Source organism: Pristiophorus japonicus, chromosome 12, assembly GCF_044704955.1.
Source record: "Pristiophorus japonicus isolate sPriJap1 chromosome 12, sPriJap1.hap1, whole genome shotgun sequence".
Classification (NCBI taxonomy): Eukaryota; Metazoa; Chordata; class Chondrichthyes; family Pristiophoridae; genus Pristiophorus; species Pristiophorus japonicus.
In genome coordinates this window covers 26,848,806-26,866,282 of record NC_091988.1, presented here as the reverse complement: position 1 = coordinate 26,866,282, position 17,477 = coordinate 26,848,806, and the positions used below count along the sequence as shown (strand labels likewise).

General features: G+C 42.7%; 1 protein-coding gene and 1 long non-coding RNA gene across 12 annotated transcripts in view; both read right to left on the bottom strand.

The window, feature by feature from the left end:
* LOC139276702 (bis(5'-adenosyl)-triphosphatase-like) overlaps positions 1 to 17,477 on the bottom strand; it is a 1,572,769-nt gene that overhangs the window by 1,008,725 nt on the left and 546,567 nt on the right. The gene's annotated exons all lie outside the window — the stretch shown is intronic.
* LOC139276703 (uncharacterized) overlaps positions 1 to 17,477 on the bottom strand; it is a 415,095-nt gene that overhangs the window by 319,858 nt on the left and 77,760 nt on the right. The window lies entirely within an intron of this gene.

The following is a 17,477-nucleotide window of genomic DNA, read 5'->3' as shown; positions in this document are numbered from 1 at the left end:
ATTTGAAGTAAGTGGAAAATAAAATTGGAGAGGCAATGTAACCAACCCGGTACCATCGGTTTCACCGCCACCTTTAATGGAAAGGGAGGGCCCTGTTCTCCGCCAGCGATATGCGATCCGCGTACTGCTGGAAAATTCCTGCGTTTAATGCTCCCAGTCCTGCCACGAGAGGAAGTCGAGCGCCTAACATTGTGCTCCACTTCCTCTTGGGGCGGTGACCCCAATTCCGCAGCTGGGACGGGTCTTCTGCAGGAAGTCCCACCTCACCTCGGTTAATGTCCCCAAACGTGGCGTTAGAGAATTTTGGCCCCCAAATGTCTGGAGCAAAAAATTGCAAAGTCCTTCCAACATCCATGCTGACTCCACATTCACCCTACTATAATCGCCTAGAAATAAAATGTATATCTAAATAAATAGTCATTGTTGGTCAGATCTTTGTGTGTGAAATGTGGTTGTTTTTTCCTGCATAACAACAGTGACTATTTACTTCGCAAGTAATTCACGGGCTATCCAGCATTTAAGGATATCAAAGGCGCCAATAACAACTTGTATCTATATAGCGCCTTTAACGTAGTGTAATGTCCCAAGGCACTTCAGAGGAGTATTATGAGGTAAAAATTGGACACCGAGCCGCATAAGTAGAAATTAGCGCAGGTGACCAAAAGCTTGGTCAAAGAGGTATGTTTTAAGAAGCATCTTGAAGGAGGAAAGAGAGGTAGAGAGATGAAGAGGTTTAGGCAGAGTTCCAGAGCTTGGGGCCTCGGCAACAGAAAGCACAGCCACCAATGGTTGAGCGATTATAATCAGGGATGCAAGTAAATGCAATTTTGTTCGTCATTTCAAATGTGAAAAAAAATCACAAAACTGAGCAATAAAGTAACTCAATCTATCTTTAAAAACCTGCAACACCTTTTGCCCACACAAGACGCTCTCTCATTCTCAAGGCCCTTGAGCTTGCCTTACGCTCCTCCATCTATGGACCTTGAATAATTCAGCTGAGCCTCAGGTCCTAATATTTTATGAATCTTTGCAGATGCACAAGTTCCTGTTCTTCTTCACAAATGTGGAAACACTCTCTGTCCCATCCTGGATTCCAATCTCTGCTTAAGCTTGTGTGATTTGATTTTATAGCAGCCAGCCTAACAACACTCAAGAAGCTCAACACCATCCAGGACAAAGCATCCTGCTTGATTAGCACCCCATCCACCACCTTAAACAGTCACATCCTCCAAGGCTTCCTTGACAACACCTCCCAAGCCTGCAATCTCTACCACCTAGAAGGACAAGGGCAGCAGGCGTATGGGAACACCATCATCTCCAAGTTTCCTTCCAAGTTGCACACCGTGGGAATACCTTCACCACAAGGACTGGAGCGGTTCAAGAAAGTGGCTCACCACCACCTTTTCAAGGGCAATTAGGGATGAACAATAAATGCTGGCCTTGCCAGTGACGCCCACATCCCATGAACACATTTTTTTTTAAGCCCGAGTGCCTTGAAGCTCCAAATAACAACGTATTTATATAGCGCATTTAATGTAGTACAACATCTCAAGGTGCTTCACGGGAGTGTTATCAAGCAGAATTTGACACTGAACCACGTAACAAAATATTAGGGCAGCTGGCCAAAACTTGATCAAAGAGGTAGGTTCTAAGTAGCATCGTAAAAAGGAAAAAAAGACTTGGATTTATATAACACCTTTCAAGACCACCTGACATCTCAAAGCACTTTACAGCCAATGAAGTACTGTTGTAATGTGGGAAACGCAGCAGCCAATTTGCCACAGCGTGCTCCCACAAACAGCAATGTGATAATGACCAGATATTCTGTTTTTGTTATGTTGATTGAGGGATAAATATTGGCCAGGACATGGAGGAAATGTTGACAAGGAGGAAAGAGAGGTAGAGAGGCGGAGGCGTTTCGGGAGAGAATTCCAGGACAGACGGGACCTTGGCAACTGAAGGCATGGCCACCAATGGTGGAGCAATTAATGTCAGTGCGATCCAATTCTATGTTTTACAATTAACCCAATTAGAACCTTTCCTAATATTTAACCCATTAATATCCTAACCTTCTCTGCTCCAGCATACACTCTGTTTTTCCAGATCCTTATTTTGTATATCAAGACAGAGTGATTATTTGCACTAGATTTTTGAGCATCCTTCTGCGCCTGCGCACTGTGGGCTCCGCCCCGATGCCTAAGCATGCGCATTACCGCCCCCGGACTCCGCCACCGTCCTCCTGCGCATGCGCAGACTCCTTGAACCCGACATCGGAAGTCGGGCATGTAACGTGAGCTGTGCCACGTGGAGCTGCGCTGTGTGTGTCTAGCTATGGATTATCTTCAGCACTTTTGCCTAGAATATCGCTGTGATTATCTACACAAACATTTTCATGGCCTTCTGTGGGAGAGAAAAGATCGGAGGTGGGGGATATAGAGAGAGAGATTGGGGGGAGAGAGAGACTGGGGGCGGTGGGACGGGGAGAGAGACTGGAGAAGTGGGAAGAGAGAGAAACTGGGGGGGCAAGAGAGCAACTGGGGGGGAAAGAGAGCGACTGCAGGGGGGGGCGGTGAGAAGAGAGAGAGACTGGGGGATGGGAGAGAAAGAGACTGGGGGGGGGGAGAGAGAGTCTGCGGGGAGGGGGGGAAGAGAGACGGGGGGGGGAAGAGAGCGACTGGGGGATGGGAGAGAAAGGGACTGGGGGAGAGAGAGACTGGCGGGGGGGCGCGGAGAAAGAGAGAGACTGGGGGGGGAGAGAGACGGGGGGGGGGAAGAGAGACGGGGGGAGAAGAGAGAGACTGGCGGGGGGGGGGGTGGGAGGAAGAGATTGGAGGGAGGGAGAGACTGGAGAGGGGAGAGAGAGACTGGGGGGTGGGGGGGATAGAGAGACTGGAGGGAGAGAGAACATAAGAACATAAGAAATAGGAGCAGGAGTAGGCCATTTGGCTCCTCGAGCCTGCTCCGCTATTCAATAAGATCATGGCTGATCTGATAATGGACTCAGCTCCACTTCCCTGCCCACTCCCCATAACCCTACTCCCTTATCGCTCAAAAATCTGTCTATCTCGCCTTAAATATATTAAATGACTCAGCCTCCACAGCTCTTTAGGGCAGAGATTTACAACCCTCTGAGAGAAGAAATTCCTCCTCATCTCAGTTTTAAATGGGCGGCCACTTATTCTGAGACTATCTCTCCTACTTTTAGTTTCCCCTATGAGTGGAAATATCCTCTCTGCTTCCACCTTGTCGAGCCCCCTCACTATCTTATATGTTGCAATAAAATCACCTCTCATTCTTCTGAACTCCAATGTGTATAAGGCCAACCTACTCAACCTATCTTCATAAGGGCAGCAATTGGGGGCGAGGGGGTGCAGGAACTTGGGCTGCGATGGGGCAGGAACTTGGGGTGGTATGGAGGTGCTCTATCCTGTCTGGATGACTCGAATTACACTTTGCAAAGTCACTGAGAACTTGGGCTGGGCTGTTCTAGTTACACATTCCAGAGAAACAGCAAGGTGTGACTTATCCTCCAAGGGGACCAATCAGGTTATGTGATCATGGAGAGCCAATCAGAGCATTTTGTAGTGCAAATAAACGCGTCCATATCAAGAGCAGAACAACTGGATGTTGCCAGAGACGATTAGTATGAAGACAGATATATGTCTAATTTAACTCTGATACCTGGAGAAATTATGTCAAGCTATCAATAGGCTAACTCTGCATTTGAACATAACACCTGACAATATTATGTGAGAGACAGCTTCAGAAATGGGAGCTGTACATGAACCACACTTTTTAGACTTATCATCATCATAGGCAGTCCCTCGGGATCGAGGAAGACTTGCTTCCACTCTTAGCATGAGTTCTTAGGTGGCTGTCCAGTCTAATACGCGAACCACAGTCTCTGTCACAGGTGGGACAGATAGTCGTTGAGGGAAAGGGTGGGCAGGGAGCTTGGTTTGCCGCACGCTCCTTCCGCTGCCTGCGCTTGATTTCTGCATGCTCTTGGCGACTATACTCGAGGAGCTCAGCGCCCTCCCGAATGAACTTCCTCCACTTAGGGCGGCCTATGGCCAGGGACTCCCAGATGTCAGTGGGGATGTCGCACTTTATCAGGGAGGCTTTGAGGGTATCCTTGTAACCTTTCCTCTCCCCGCCTTCGGCTCATTTGCCGTGGACGAGTTACGAGTAGAGCGCTTGCTTTGGGAGTCTCGTGGCTGGCATGCGAACTACGTGGCCTGCCCAAAGGAGCTGATCAAGTGTGGTCAGTGCTTCAATGCTGGGGATGTTGGCCTGGACGAGGACGCTAACATTTGTGCGTCTGTCCTCCCAGCGGATTTGCAGGATCTTGCGGAGACATCGCTGGTGGTACTTCTCCAGCGACTTGAGGTGTCTACTGTGCATGGTCCACATTTCTGAGCCATACAGGAGAGCAGGTATTACTACGGCCCTGTAGACCATGAGCTTGGTGACAGTTTTGAGGGACTGGTCTTCAAACACTCTTTTCCTCAGGCGGCCGAAGGCTGCACTGGAGGCTGTGTTGGATCTCGTCGTTAATGCCTGTTCTTGTTGATAGGAGGCTCCCGAGATAGGGGAAGTGATCCACGCCGTGGATCTTGATGTCTGGGGGGCAGTGCTGTGCAGCGAGGACAGGCTGGTGGAGGACCTTTGTTTTACTAATGTTTAGCGTAAGGCCCATGCTTTCGTATGCCTTGGTAAATACGTCGACGATGTCCTGGAGTTCAGCCTCTGTGTGTGCACAGACGCAGGCATCGTCCACGTACTGTAGCTCGACGACAGAGGTTGGAGTGGTCTTGGACCTGGCCTGGAGACGCCGAAGGTTGAACAGCTTCCCACTGGTTCTGCAGTTTAGTTCCACTCCAGCGGGGAGGTTATCAACTGTGAGGTGGAGCATGGCAGCGAGGAAGATTAAGAGGGTTGGGGCGATCATAGGACTGATACAGAAGACAGGATTGCAGATGCAGCTTCTTGTGCTCCTAGTATGACCACAGTGGACTGAATCAAACATTGTGAACTGCTGGGCTGGCGAGGACTGTCAATCCAATGGAGGGAAGGCTCTGGTATGTCCCATTTCTGTGCACTAGTGTACATCATTCTGGACTGTACTGGTGTGACTGCAGAAGCAATAATGTATATTTATTTTGCAGCCTTACATCAGGCTACATTAGATCACTGAGTAGCTATGCGTTTGAACATAACACCTGACAATCCTGCAGGAGATTAAACTTGTCAATTTTGTCAACTGAGCTTTCTTGCAAATTCCCATTCTTTTTCAGATTTTTACAACCATCTTCAGTATTTGTTTGCTCTGGTAGAATTTAGATGGGATTATGAAGCCAAAGAACAGAGCATCTGCATCTGAATTGAGCTTGCCCCCTTGTGTATTAAAGAAAGATAGGCAGCATTATGATCTATTTTTATTGACAGTGTTATTGACTTGGAATCTGCATGGACAAAATGCATCTGTCTGCCTCCTATTATTTCTGCCTGTACCTTCCTACAGTTATTCAGCTGCTGTTTGTCTTTCTGATGAGGAGTTAACCAACCTGCAGAAAGTGGGAACAGGGTCGAGCATGCTGAAAAGCACAATGCAGCACTTGCAGGCCCATTCCCACTGATGTCTGGTCATTCGCCATTTTGTTGGGGATCCCGGAAACAAGTGGCCTCAGCATCTATCAGAAACGAACAGGCACTCATTAGCCTCTACAAATCGTAGCCCTATAATGTCAGTAGGACCCTGAAGCAATTTTTAGCTGCAACCATTTTTTTTTTAAGTCCCATAAATCATTATCAAGGATGGACTTTGAAGTAGTTTTGGAATAGTATTTAGCCAAATGAGAACTATTTTTATTTTAAGGAATAGATTTCGTCTACACTGCCTCGGCAGCCATCTGGCAGAGTGGATCGCCATCCATTTATAAAACCAGACAGATTACCATTTTATTGAAATCAATGGAATGAAAATTAGACGGGTTTTATAACGGGTGGCCGACCGGCTCCACCAGATTACTGCCCAGGTGGGAAAGACAAAAATGTAGTCACATTGTCAACTTTTGTCCATTGCACATAGTGCAGCAAGCAACAGTTAACAATTGAAGGTGACTCTCACTTAATTACAATTTGAAGAGACTTTGAATATAGATTAGCATCCATCTCACAAATGATCTAAGCCTTAAATTTATTGCAGTAATCTAGTTAACAGTTCTACTCTTCAGTCAGTCCAAATCCACAGAAAGCTTTGCCAGTTGATTTTGAAGTTGTGAAATGAATTTCAAATTGAACTGACGATTGAAGTGTGGGATATTACATATTTCAATATATGTCCATGCTTCAAACCTCAAAACCTCCTGACATTTTTGTCAAGTTCCAATAAAAATTATGCAATGTGAAAGGCAAATACTTCTAAAGAGGGCTACAATTCTTTTATCCCTAAGTGAAGAATCCACATTGAATTTTGGCTAATTAATACAAGACGAGCTCCTGCAAGTCATGTGCGGTACAATAAGAGACTCATTTGCAGCAATATTTCTTATCTGGGATTTGTGGACAAGTTCCTTATGGGTTCCTGCTGCCAGTGTCAGCATCCTCGAACAATCAGAAGACTAATGAATGCACCATCACGATAAGATGTTGGACCACATCCCAAAGCATTTTGGGCTTCAGTCACCATAAACCTCCCTAACCAGATTAGATTTAGGCTGGCCACAGCAGATGCCCTGTCTTAGTTCATTACACACCACCTGTTAAACTTGATTAACAGTGCTGACTAATTGTCTGTTAAGAACATTTCATCCCATAATGGATCCCAGAAGCCTCACAAGTCTACTTCATTTAAATGTGTTCTTGCTACAAGCCAAGTCTCATTTTAAATGTGAACAAATCTATCAGGCATTTTACAGGCTTCTCAGATGGAGATGCAGAGTCACAAATTTACAGCAATCATCCCTCCACGGGCTTCACGCTAGACCTTGTTAGAGATGGCTTTATGCCACCTGCTCTGATGAAAGGCCACATACTCTTGATTTTAACTGAGAAAAAAATCTCGATGGGTTTCAATAAAAGTATGTTGCTGTTCCGAAGGGCAAACTTAAGAAAATTACTTTTTTTGTTGTTGCTGCAAAACACATTTTTTTGGTTATGCCTCCATGAAGCACCTTGGTACCTTTCTCTACATTAAAGGTGCTATATAAATGCAAGTTTGTTGTTGCTTATTGTTTTTGCATAAAGCCAGTTATGTTTTCAACTTAAAGGGCCCAAAATACATCGAGATACCGTCCGCTTACCGCAGAAAAATACAAGCTTCATCAAAAAACAGGTTATCTAATACCGACATACCGCCCGGCGGAAGTTTCATGAGTGACATACCACAGGGCGGTATGAACACCGCCCGCCCATGTATAACCACCCACATACTGCCCAAAAGTGCAAGTTTCATTACATACTGCCGAAATACCGCTGGAACTGCATACCATCCTGGAGAAGGTACTTTTAAGTAGATCTTAAGTGGGCGGTATGTATACAGAGCTGAGCCGTTTGTTTGATATTACACAGATCTTTATAGCTTTCCACAGTTTGATGTATTTTTAAATGGATTGTAGTATTTTCTAGTGTTAGGCAATAATATAAATGGTCGAATAAAGCCTTATTTACTCCTTTATAATGAACTATAATAAATATTTTATTTGTCTCTCCTACCCCCCAGTCTCTTCCCCTCCCACCCCAAGTCTCTCTCACCCCCCAGTCTCTCCCCCCGCAAAGTTTCTCTCACCCCCAATCTCTCCCCACCCCCAGTCTCTTTCACCCCCCACAGTGATCTCTCCCCCCACCCCCCCCCCCCCACAGCGATCTCTTCCCCCCCACACAGTGATGTCAGGCCGCCCCACAGCGATCTCAGGCCGGCAGTCCCTGGCCTCTCATCGGCGCCTCTCGAGGGGCGGAGCTTGAGAGCCCCGCGCGCATGCGCACAACTTGGGAGCTGAAGATTCCCGAGTCGAAAGGTCACCTCCGCCTGCCACCGCCCGTTGCACTCCGCCACTGCCCGTTGGACTCTGCTCCCGTTCCCACCGAGAAAAGAGGGATCAATCTCCCGCTGACTCGGCCCCAGCAGTATCAGGCAGTAAAAAATGACATATCGCCCGAGGACCGCCAAATAACGGGCGGAACTTGTGTTTCACCAAATTCGAGCCCAAAGTGTGTTAATTTCAGTGATCCAAATCTTCGACAAATTCAACTCGATAAAATTTAAAATTCTTTGCCATAATTATCAAATTACTTGTCAATACGATAGTACCTGTGTATTATAATACACATTTTCATGATGGTCTTGTAAGGAATTGGTGTGCAGCTGTGGCCTGATCTTTTGCTGTGTATTTGTTGCCAGAAGTTGAAGTACAAACAGATTGATGACTTGTGCTGGAATTTAGGCAGCCAGACTTGTAAACGCAGTTATATCACATTCATTCACACACTGTCACATCTTGGAAATAGTTTTATTTCATGGATATGACTCGATAATTAAGACAGCACTGAGAAAAATGTATTTCAGAGTAGCATCACTGAACCCACTCAGATGTTTGTATATGTAGTTATGTATTTACATCTAAATTATAACTTTAATGATTTGAAGTGCGGTATAAATCACTGTAGAATATATATGATATAAACTCCACAAATTATGTAAGTTGTCAGGTGTTACTTGTTGGACACAAGTTGTATTTCACAGTCTCTCATCATGACCTTCCATACATAAAGCTTCCCGAACTGAAATATCATCAGCATCATCATAGGCAGTCCCTCGGAATCGAGGAAGACTTGCTTCCACTCTTAAAATGAATCCTTATTTGGATAAACAGTCCAATACGAGAACCACAGTCACTGTCACAGGTGGGATAGATAGTCGTTGAGGGAAAAGGTGGGTGGGACTGGTTTGCCGCACGCTCTTTCCACTGCCTGCATTTGATTTCTGCATGCTCTCGGCGATGAAACTCGAGGTACTCAGCGCTCTCCCGGATGCACTTCCTCCACTTAGGGTGGTCTTTGGCTAGGGACTCCCAGGTGTCAGTGGGGATGTTGCACTTTATCAGGGAGGCTTTGAGGGTGTCCTTGTAACGTTTCCTCTGCCCATCTTTGGCTCGTTTGCCGTGAAGGAATTCCGAGTAGAGCGCTTGCTTCAGGAGGCTTGTGTCTAGCATGCAAAATATGTGACCTGCCCAGTGGAGCTGATCAAGTGTGGTCAGTGCTTCAATGCTGGGGATGTTGGCCTGGTCGAGGACGCTAATGTTGGTGCGTCTGTCCTCCCAGAGGATTTGTAGGATCTTGCGGAGACATCGTTGGTGATATTTCTGAAATAATGAAGAAGCTGAAACATTGTATATGTAGGAATGCTTGTTTCTGTCTCTGTTTTCACTGCAACTTGTTAAGATAACCCATTCATGTAAAATATCATCTGCACATTACCACCAATTAGAAGGAACTCAAAACTCCAGCTATGCATACTCTTCATCTAACCCACTTAACTGAAGCAATAGATATGTTGATGCTTACATTTACTAAGCATTCTTTTGGCTGTTTTGTCTCATACTATTTACACCTTTCTTTCAAGCCAATAACGACCTTTTATTTGTTCCATAACCAATTACTAAAACTCAGACAGGTTTGTTAAGAATCCGCAATCTGTTGTCAACTGGCAATTGTAGTCTAAAAGCTAAAATCAAAAAACAAACTGCTGGAAGATAAACAGTCTTATTCTTCAATACAAACAGGATTTGTTGCTAAAGTAAATACCAGTTATTCCAATCTCACCCCATCCCTCTTCCAATCTCACCCTTAGTCTTCCTCTGACCTTCCCCTCTTCGACTCTGAACGATCAGACTTCAGCAAAGGGTTCAAATTTAAACATCCCCATATGCCCTCACTCCAATGAATTTAGAGCTTGCTCTTCTTCCATCACCTTCGCCTCCACCCCCACTTCTTTGGCCAGGAGTCTTCTCCCCCCTACCTTTTTTCCTGTCTTCAGAATTCTCGTTCCACCTGGACATCTTCCTCTGGCCTCTTACCCTCTCCTGATCTGTTTATGCCAGCTTGACATCGGCCATCTCAATTTCTCTACTTATCTCAATAACTCTAACCTACCTCCCTCTGAACTTGCAGCACTCTGTTCTCTTAGTTCCAACCCTGACATTATTAAACCCGCTGATAAGGGCAGTGGGTGTTGTTTGGCGAACAGACCTCTACCTTGCAGAGGCTGAACAAATCTCTGACACCTCCTCCTACCTGTTCCATTATCATCCCCTATTGCCTTGCATCATCATCCCTTTTGTCATTTAACAAGACCTGCGTGTCATGGTACATTAGTCATTGAAAGTTGGCATGCAGGTACAGCAGGCGGTGAAGGCGGCAAATGGCATGTTGGCCTTCATAGCGAGAGGATTTGAGTATAGGAGCAGGGAGATCTTACTGAAGTTGTGCAGGGCCTTGGTGATGCCACACCTTGAATATTGTGTACAGTTTTGGTCTCCTAATCTGAGGAAGGACATACTTGCTATTGAGGGAGTGCAGCGAAGGTTCACCAGACTGATTCCTGGGATGGCAGGACTAACATATGAAGAAAAACTGAATCGACTGGGCTTATATTCACTGGAATTTATAAGAATGAGAGGGGATCTCATGGAAACATATAAAATTCTGATGGGATTCGACAGGTTAGATGCAGGAAGAATGTTCCCGATGTTGGGGAAGTCCAGAACCAGGGATCACAGTCTAAGGGTAAAGAGTAAGCCATTTAGGACCGAGATGAGGAAAAACTTCTTCACTCAAAGAGTTGTGAGCATGTGGGATTCTCTACCACAGAAAGTTGTTTAGGCCAGTTCGTTAGATATATTCAAAAGGGAGTTAGGTGTGAACCTTATGGCTAAAGGGATCAAGGAGTATGGACAGAAAGCAGGAATGGGGTATTAAAGTTGCAAAAATGATCAGCCATGATCATACTAAATGGTGGTGTGCAGGCTCAAAGGGCCGAATGGCCTACTCCTGCACCTATTTTCTATGTTTCTATGCTTTCCACCTTATCACAGACCTTCTCTTCTATTTTTTACTCCTCTCTCGCTTCCTTTCCTCTATAATTGCTTAAAAATTGTTACATCTCCAACTTCTTCCAGTTCTGATGAAAGGTCATTGAACTGAAGCATTAACTCTGTTTCTCTCTTCACAGATGCTGCCTGACTTGCTGAGTGTTTCCAGTATTTTAGACAATATTTATAAGCAGGGTCAAAATTCAGTATTATATACCATCTTCAAATTTGACACTTTTAAATATTACTTTTTCTAAAAAACATGCTCACTGGGAAATAAGTCTTTTTGATGACCAGAAATATTGCTTAAAAGAATCCCATTAATCAGTGCAAAATTTCACAAAATCAAATGACAGCTCTCATTCTTTAATTTTGAATTTACCCTGTTTCATTCTATAACACAGCCCTTTGGCATCATATTTATCTTGCTAAAAGTACCTCAGGCAACTTAACTTGGAGCAAAAAAACATAGGGCTAGACTTTCATCTTCATTTCTGGCAGTTTTCTCAGCGGTACTGCTCGTTTTCAGCGGAAAACCACCCAGCGAAAATTTCCATGTCATTTTTTAAAGAGTTCTGCCGGCATTTTCAAAATACCGCTGGGGAGCAGACCTATGGCGAGCACCACCGAGAAAACCGCCACCGCCCGAGTTTGGGTTCTGCGGTGATCCGTAGGTAAGATCGAAAAAACGCCCACGAAAAGCAGCTGGAGCTGGGCAGCAGGTATGTACCCCTGCAAAAAAAGGTAAGTTAAAGGGTTTTTTTATAATTCTTTTAAAATTATTTTACGGCGATTAAGTTAAAAAGGGTCTTGAGAATGTTTTCTGATTTTTTATTTCATTGTAAAAGTATTTTTTGTGTTTTCCCCTCTCCCTCGGCCCAACCGTAGCCTCGGTCTTATTTGAGTAATAACTGCCCATTTTGATTAAGAATCGCCCCATTTGCCCAGGATCACGTTTAACCGCCAAGAATCTACGTGCAAGATCCATTTTCTCACTGGGCGGTATTTTTTTCCTTTTTTTATGCAATTTTTCGCCGGCGTTATTTGAAGAATCTTAGTGATCTTTTGGGGCGGCAATCCGGCAATGGCGGGCTTTAGGGAAATTCTAGCCCATAAAAACATGAGGATCAGTCGTCGGCCTTAAATTATTCTTTTCATCTTTTTGCCAAAGTTTTTTTTAGACCTTTTTTGTACCTTCGTTGCTTGTATCTTTCATCACTTTGCATGTTAGGTTATTTCTACTCAATTTAAGTCTGCCGACTATTTTAACCTGCTTAATATGGGGGTTCTGTTTATTGCCAATTTCAATTTGCTCGAAAGATGCAAAGTCAGTATAAAGTGACAATAACACAGTTTATTTCCAATATAATGTAACTTTTCTAAAAGAAAACACTCCAGATAAACCATTTTGGAAGCAAATTACTGCCAGTCACTATTGCAATTTTGTCTAGATTTTTATGGCAGTATTCCTTTGAGGGGAGCTGCAAACACTTGTCCTCGACTTGAGTGACAGCAACACGATAATAATCTGACTATAAGCACGAACAGAAAAATTGCCAGGCTCAAATTAAAAAAATATTAGTATCTATTGAACATAAATTGGAACTCTTGAGAAACAAAGATGCACCAGGCAGGAAGGATGTGACATTAAAAGAGTTGGCAATGTGACAAGAACTCAAATTTGCAGGGAAACAAGGTACAGTACTCAAAGGACTCCATCCTATTTGGACTCTATCATTTAAGTTAAAAATGTTGAGAAGGACACCTTCAAAAGGGAGGCCTCTCAGAAGGTAAACGTAACCTTCATGTAAGGCAGTCTCAAAATCATGTTTGCATTGTGCTGAACCAAGAAGAGCATGCTGTCTTTACATGAGTTGCAGACAATGATCTGAAGATACATGTTTCAGTCAACAGCACACAAACAAGAAGAAGAGGTCTTTATTGGCCCAGAAATGTACTGGATTTTGTCTACACGTGAAAAAAACTCAACAAATGTCTTTCTTACCATGAGCAGGATTAGTTTAGAAAACCACTTATTTTCTATTTTATTTATAAAGTTGGGGAAAAGAGAACAAGTTCTACAATTTTTGTCAGTGCAAAAAAAAAGACAAGAAAACAGCATTCCTGTTCAGATAATATCTTCCAGCAAAAAAAAACAAAAGTACATCACATACCTCATGGGACTGCATCAATAGTTCTTTTAATGTTATTTGCAACTCAAATGTGCTTTTGGATCAATGCAACTTGTTGTCAACACTTTCAAAATGAAGTAATGCCACAGTGTTGCATGTGCACCAATTAAGGTAAAGTCACACAGAAAAACAAATGCTGCAGCCAATATAGAATTTGTGTAAACAGGCACTGATGGAGTGCCAGCAGTGTATACTTAGATAGCTTATAGATTATGTGCAATTCAGAGCTCCCTGTTGACTATTCCAACAACATATCTCATCCCCAAGGTCAAAAAGGTATATCTAATTGCACTAGGGTAGTGTTGTCAAATATGTTAGCCACTAGCCACATATGGCTAAATCCAATCCAGATGTGGCTAACTACATTTCTGATTCATAAATTAAATCAGTTATCGACACAGTCTTTGAGTATGCACTCTCAATACTTATATTCGCATGGCGTAATCATGTTTACTTTAACTTTTTTGTGTGTTTGTTGGTAAAATGGTAAGACAAAAAGTGCAAGAGTTTTTTTATTTCCTTGCTACTTAATGTTTGTTAAGTAAATATACACATAAAGTACATTTAACAGTATTGTGCGAGTCTGTAAGGCACTTTCTACTAAAATTAGTGCATGTGGCCGGAGCCACACCTGTGGTTGGTCACCAATTTCAATTGGACAATACTGTACTAGGTTGACATTTCCAATTCTCGCACCGACTGCTGACATACTGAATATTTCTGCACAATTGGTGAAAATCAGTATTTAATTCCAATCAGTTTTATATTGTGAACATTGATCAGAACTGAACTAAGAGTGTTTTGACCAGTTCTTCAACTTAAATGTTGAGAAAAGTTTTATTTACTTGAATGTCAGAAGTGATGCAAGGACATAGTAAACTCACTTATTACTCCAAGAACAACAAAAAAATCTGGGCTCACAATAAAGTTCCTTAATTGTCTTAACTCAATTGAACCAAAAAATGAGTCAAATAGCAAATATGATACACGGGTTTCATATTTCTTTTGCCAATTTTCTCTCCTCCCCTCCTGAAGTTCCTGTCTCTACAGTTACACATGCCCCAGTGTCCTTAGGTGATCACTCTTCATATGCCTAAATCTGAGGTTTGGTACTATATTCAGCCATGTGGAGAATATCATAAAACCCAATTCAGTCCATACTTGCATGCACACTTTGCAGTAGAGGTTATTTGATAGTAATCAAAAGCAGAAACTCTGGCTGATTTTCTCCTCCATAGCCTCTGGGTACTGACTCATATTGTATTGCATATATTGTTGATGCGGATGAAATCAGTTAATCCACAACAGACAAGGAATTGAACCGAAGACCTATTAGTGTGTATCACTCAGTTACGTGTTGCTTTTACCAACTGAGCTATTTGAGAAGCTGGAGGTTTTATTTTTGATCAGTCAGGTTACTGACATGGAAATCAAGCAACTGAGAAGTGTATATCCATCTACAGGGTTTCAATTTCCCTAAAATGTACTGCATACTCTTTCCCCATACCAAGTCCAAAGCTTTGGCACAGTTTGACAAAGCCAAGACCTAGGGGCCACCATGTTTATACAGGGGTACCGCTGGAGTTTAACTAGCTAAAATTGTGCCACTTTCCACAGCTGATTCCCCCTACTTGTCCCGCTAGTACACTACCCATTTGGACTTTAAACTGGAAGCTTATATGGGAACAATGCCAGTCTGCAGTGAAAGTTCAACCCCTGTAGGTTTCAATAGTGAGCCAGGCTAACTAGTTAACTAGTTGATAGTGCCTTAGGGTACTGTGAATCTGCTTAGTTCAGGTCTTAGTTACCAAGTCAAAGCTTCCACCACTAAGCACAACCTCAACCCCAAAGATGCCCTGCTTACCTCTGCCTCATGGGGATAGTTGCAGGTTGGTCATCAGTCCCCCTTCCTAGGTGGACAATAAGTACCAAGAGCATGAGAGAGAGATCAATCATGGAAACTGTAGCTGTGAAACTATATGACCCAAAGTGTGTCCCTTCAGTTCTGTGACTTTGTATGCATCTCCACCTCCTTTTACCCTATAACAGGCAGAAGAGTCTTGTTACCTCAGCCCTACTCTCTGGAACTCTCTACCTAACCACTCTGGCCTCGCCGCACTTTCTCCACCATTAACAAAACTTCTTAAAGCCCATTCTTTTGATCAAGCTTTCAACAATGTGCCCTAATTTGGCAACCCTCTCAGCATGCCTTCCTTAAACAACCTTTGAACTATGGTACTATATAAATACATGTTATTGTTGTTATTCTTACCCATTCTGTGACTGGTGGAGAAGCCATTTTTTATTCGAATTAAAAATGACTTTCTTGGCAATTACTTGACTAAATTTTGTGGTGCTGTTATTCCAGCATCAACTCACCTCCCGAAAATGATCATAAAAGAGAGTTTTAAGCTTGCTATATTTGAAGGATGTTCCAAAACGTTCTTCCAAAAGCGGATTAATAGTGCTATATTCCATGAAGTCTCTTTGCAGAGCAACGCATCCATTATATGTTAAGGATAACATCTGATACGAACTTCTAATATTCATTAAAATGATCAGTTAATAGATATAAGAAACATGCACAGTGCAAAATATTGAAGCATTTTTAAAGTTAAGTCAAAAAATATTCAGTACTTTCCAGATAATGCCAAGACAATCAAAGCAGGAGATTCTATTTTCTTCCAACTTCAGTTTCTAATCTTGAACTTTGCTTTTTTCCTATTCCGTTGTGAATTACCTGACCTTGACTACGCTCAACAGTAAACATTATGCCTTGCATTGCCTCCTGCTAAAGAACCTCAAAGCAGCTGTCAAAGCTGCCTAACTGCATTTGTCAAGAATGTCAGTTTTATATAGGTCAAATTGGACTAGACTGTTCCAGTTTGAAACACAAGAAAAATATCTATCAAGTATAATTTGGGCCTGAACCTGTAATAAATTAAGCAACAAAAATGGTAGCTACTGTAAACGGATGAACTCACAAGTTATTTGGATGGAGAATATTAACATGGGTAAATGGAAGCATAAATAGATGGACGAAAGGAAGGCTGCAAATATTGAGACAGATGCCTGATTGTTGGATAAATATCACTTCATTTCTCTGTAAATTGTTCCCAGCTTATTTTGTTACTATTATATAAAAATCCTTGCTCACAGCAAACACACCATAATTCTAAGTACTCCGTGAACCCCAGTTAATATTGTAATTTTGATTTCAGGGGAACTATCTCAAAAATTCTTTCTCATATTGAAAATAAAAATTAAAGGGACATCTGGAAATCACAATATTATAAGAGAGAATGTTAAAGATAGAAAAGTTTATTTTTAATAGTAGGAATAGTCAAATTAAAGCACATTGTTTTCAAGATATTTTCATTATTTTCTGGCGGTTGCAAAGAATATAAAATTAAAATAGGTTTTATTGAGCATTTATTGAAAATAATCATTGTGGCTGACTATAGTATGGGACCCAAATGGCGTACATTCTTTTGGATGCAGAATTGTTCCATCAAAAGAAAAAGAGTGATCAGCAAGACACTTATGACAAGCGCTGTCAAAGTTTGAATTTAATATTGGGCCGTAATTTGCGGCCCCTACAGGCGTGTACGAGGTACCCAAGTGCCCGCAGGGGCCGTGCAAGTTCCGGGTTTAGGTATGTGCTGCGCATGTGTTAAAACCCATTCTCTTGTCGGGTCTTACGAATCCCCAGGAAAAGAGCATTCACGAGTGGAAAGTTGGGCTATTTGCCCAATTTCTGCCCAGCGAATGCCCATGAAATTCTTACGCCTGCTTTTAAAAGAGTTTTAAAAAACAGAAAATTCAAATGTTATAATTTATACATTAAAAACCCTGCGCAATAAGGTAAGTTTATTTTTAGCCCTGTTAAAATATGTAAATTTATTTTTCTAAATATTGAATTAAATGTTATTTTATTTAATTTTAAATGTGTAATTTTTTTTTAAAATTATTTGATTTGTAGAAGTATTTTTAATGTGATCCCCATTCATACTTATGGGAGTTGCGTACATATGGAATCTCCATTAGCATAAATGGGGATTCCCTTTTTTGATTGGTTGGGCAAGCCCACATGATCCCAGGGGTGCTTGCGAACCAGATGCGCCAGTGGGATATGTGGGCCTCTATGCAGGCCTACGCATAAAGGCCCAAGAGTACAAGTGTCCGATCCTCCGGG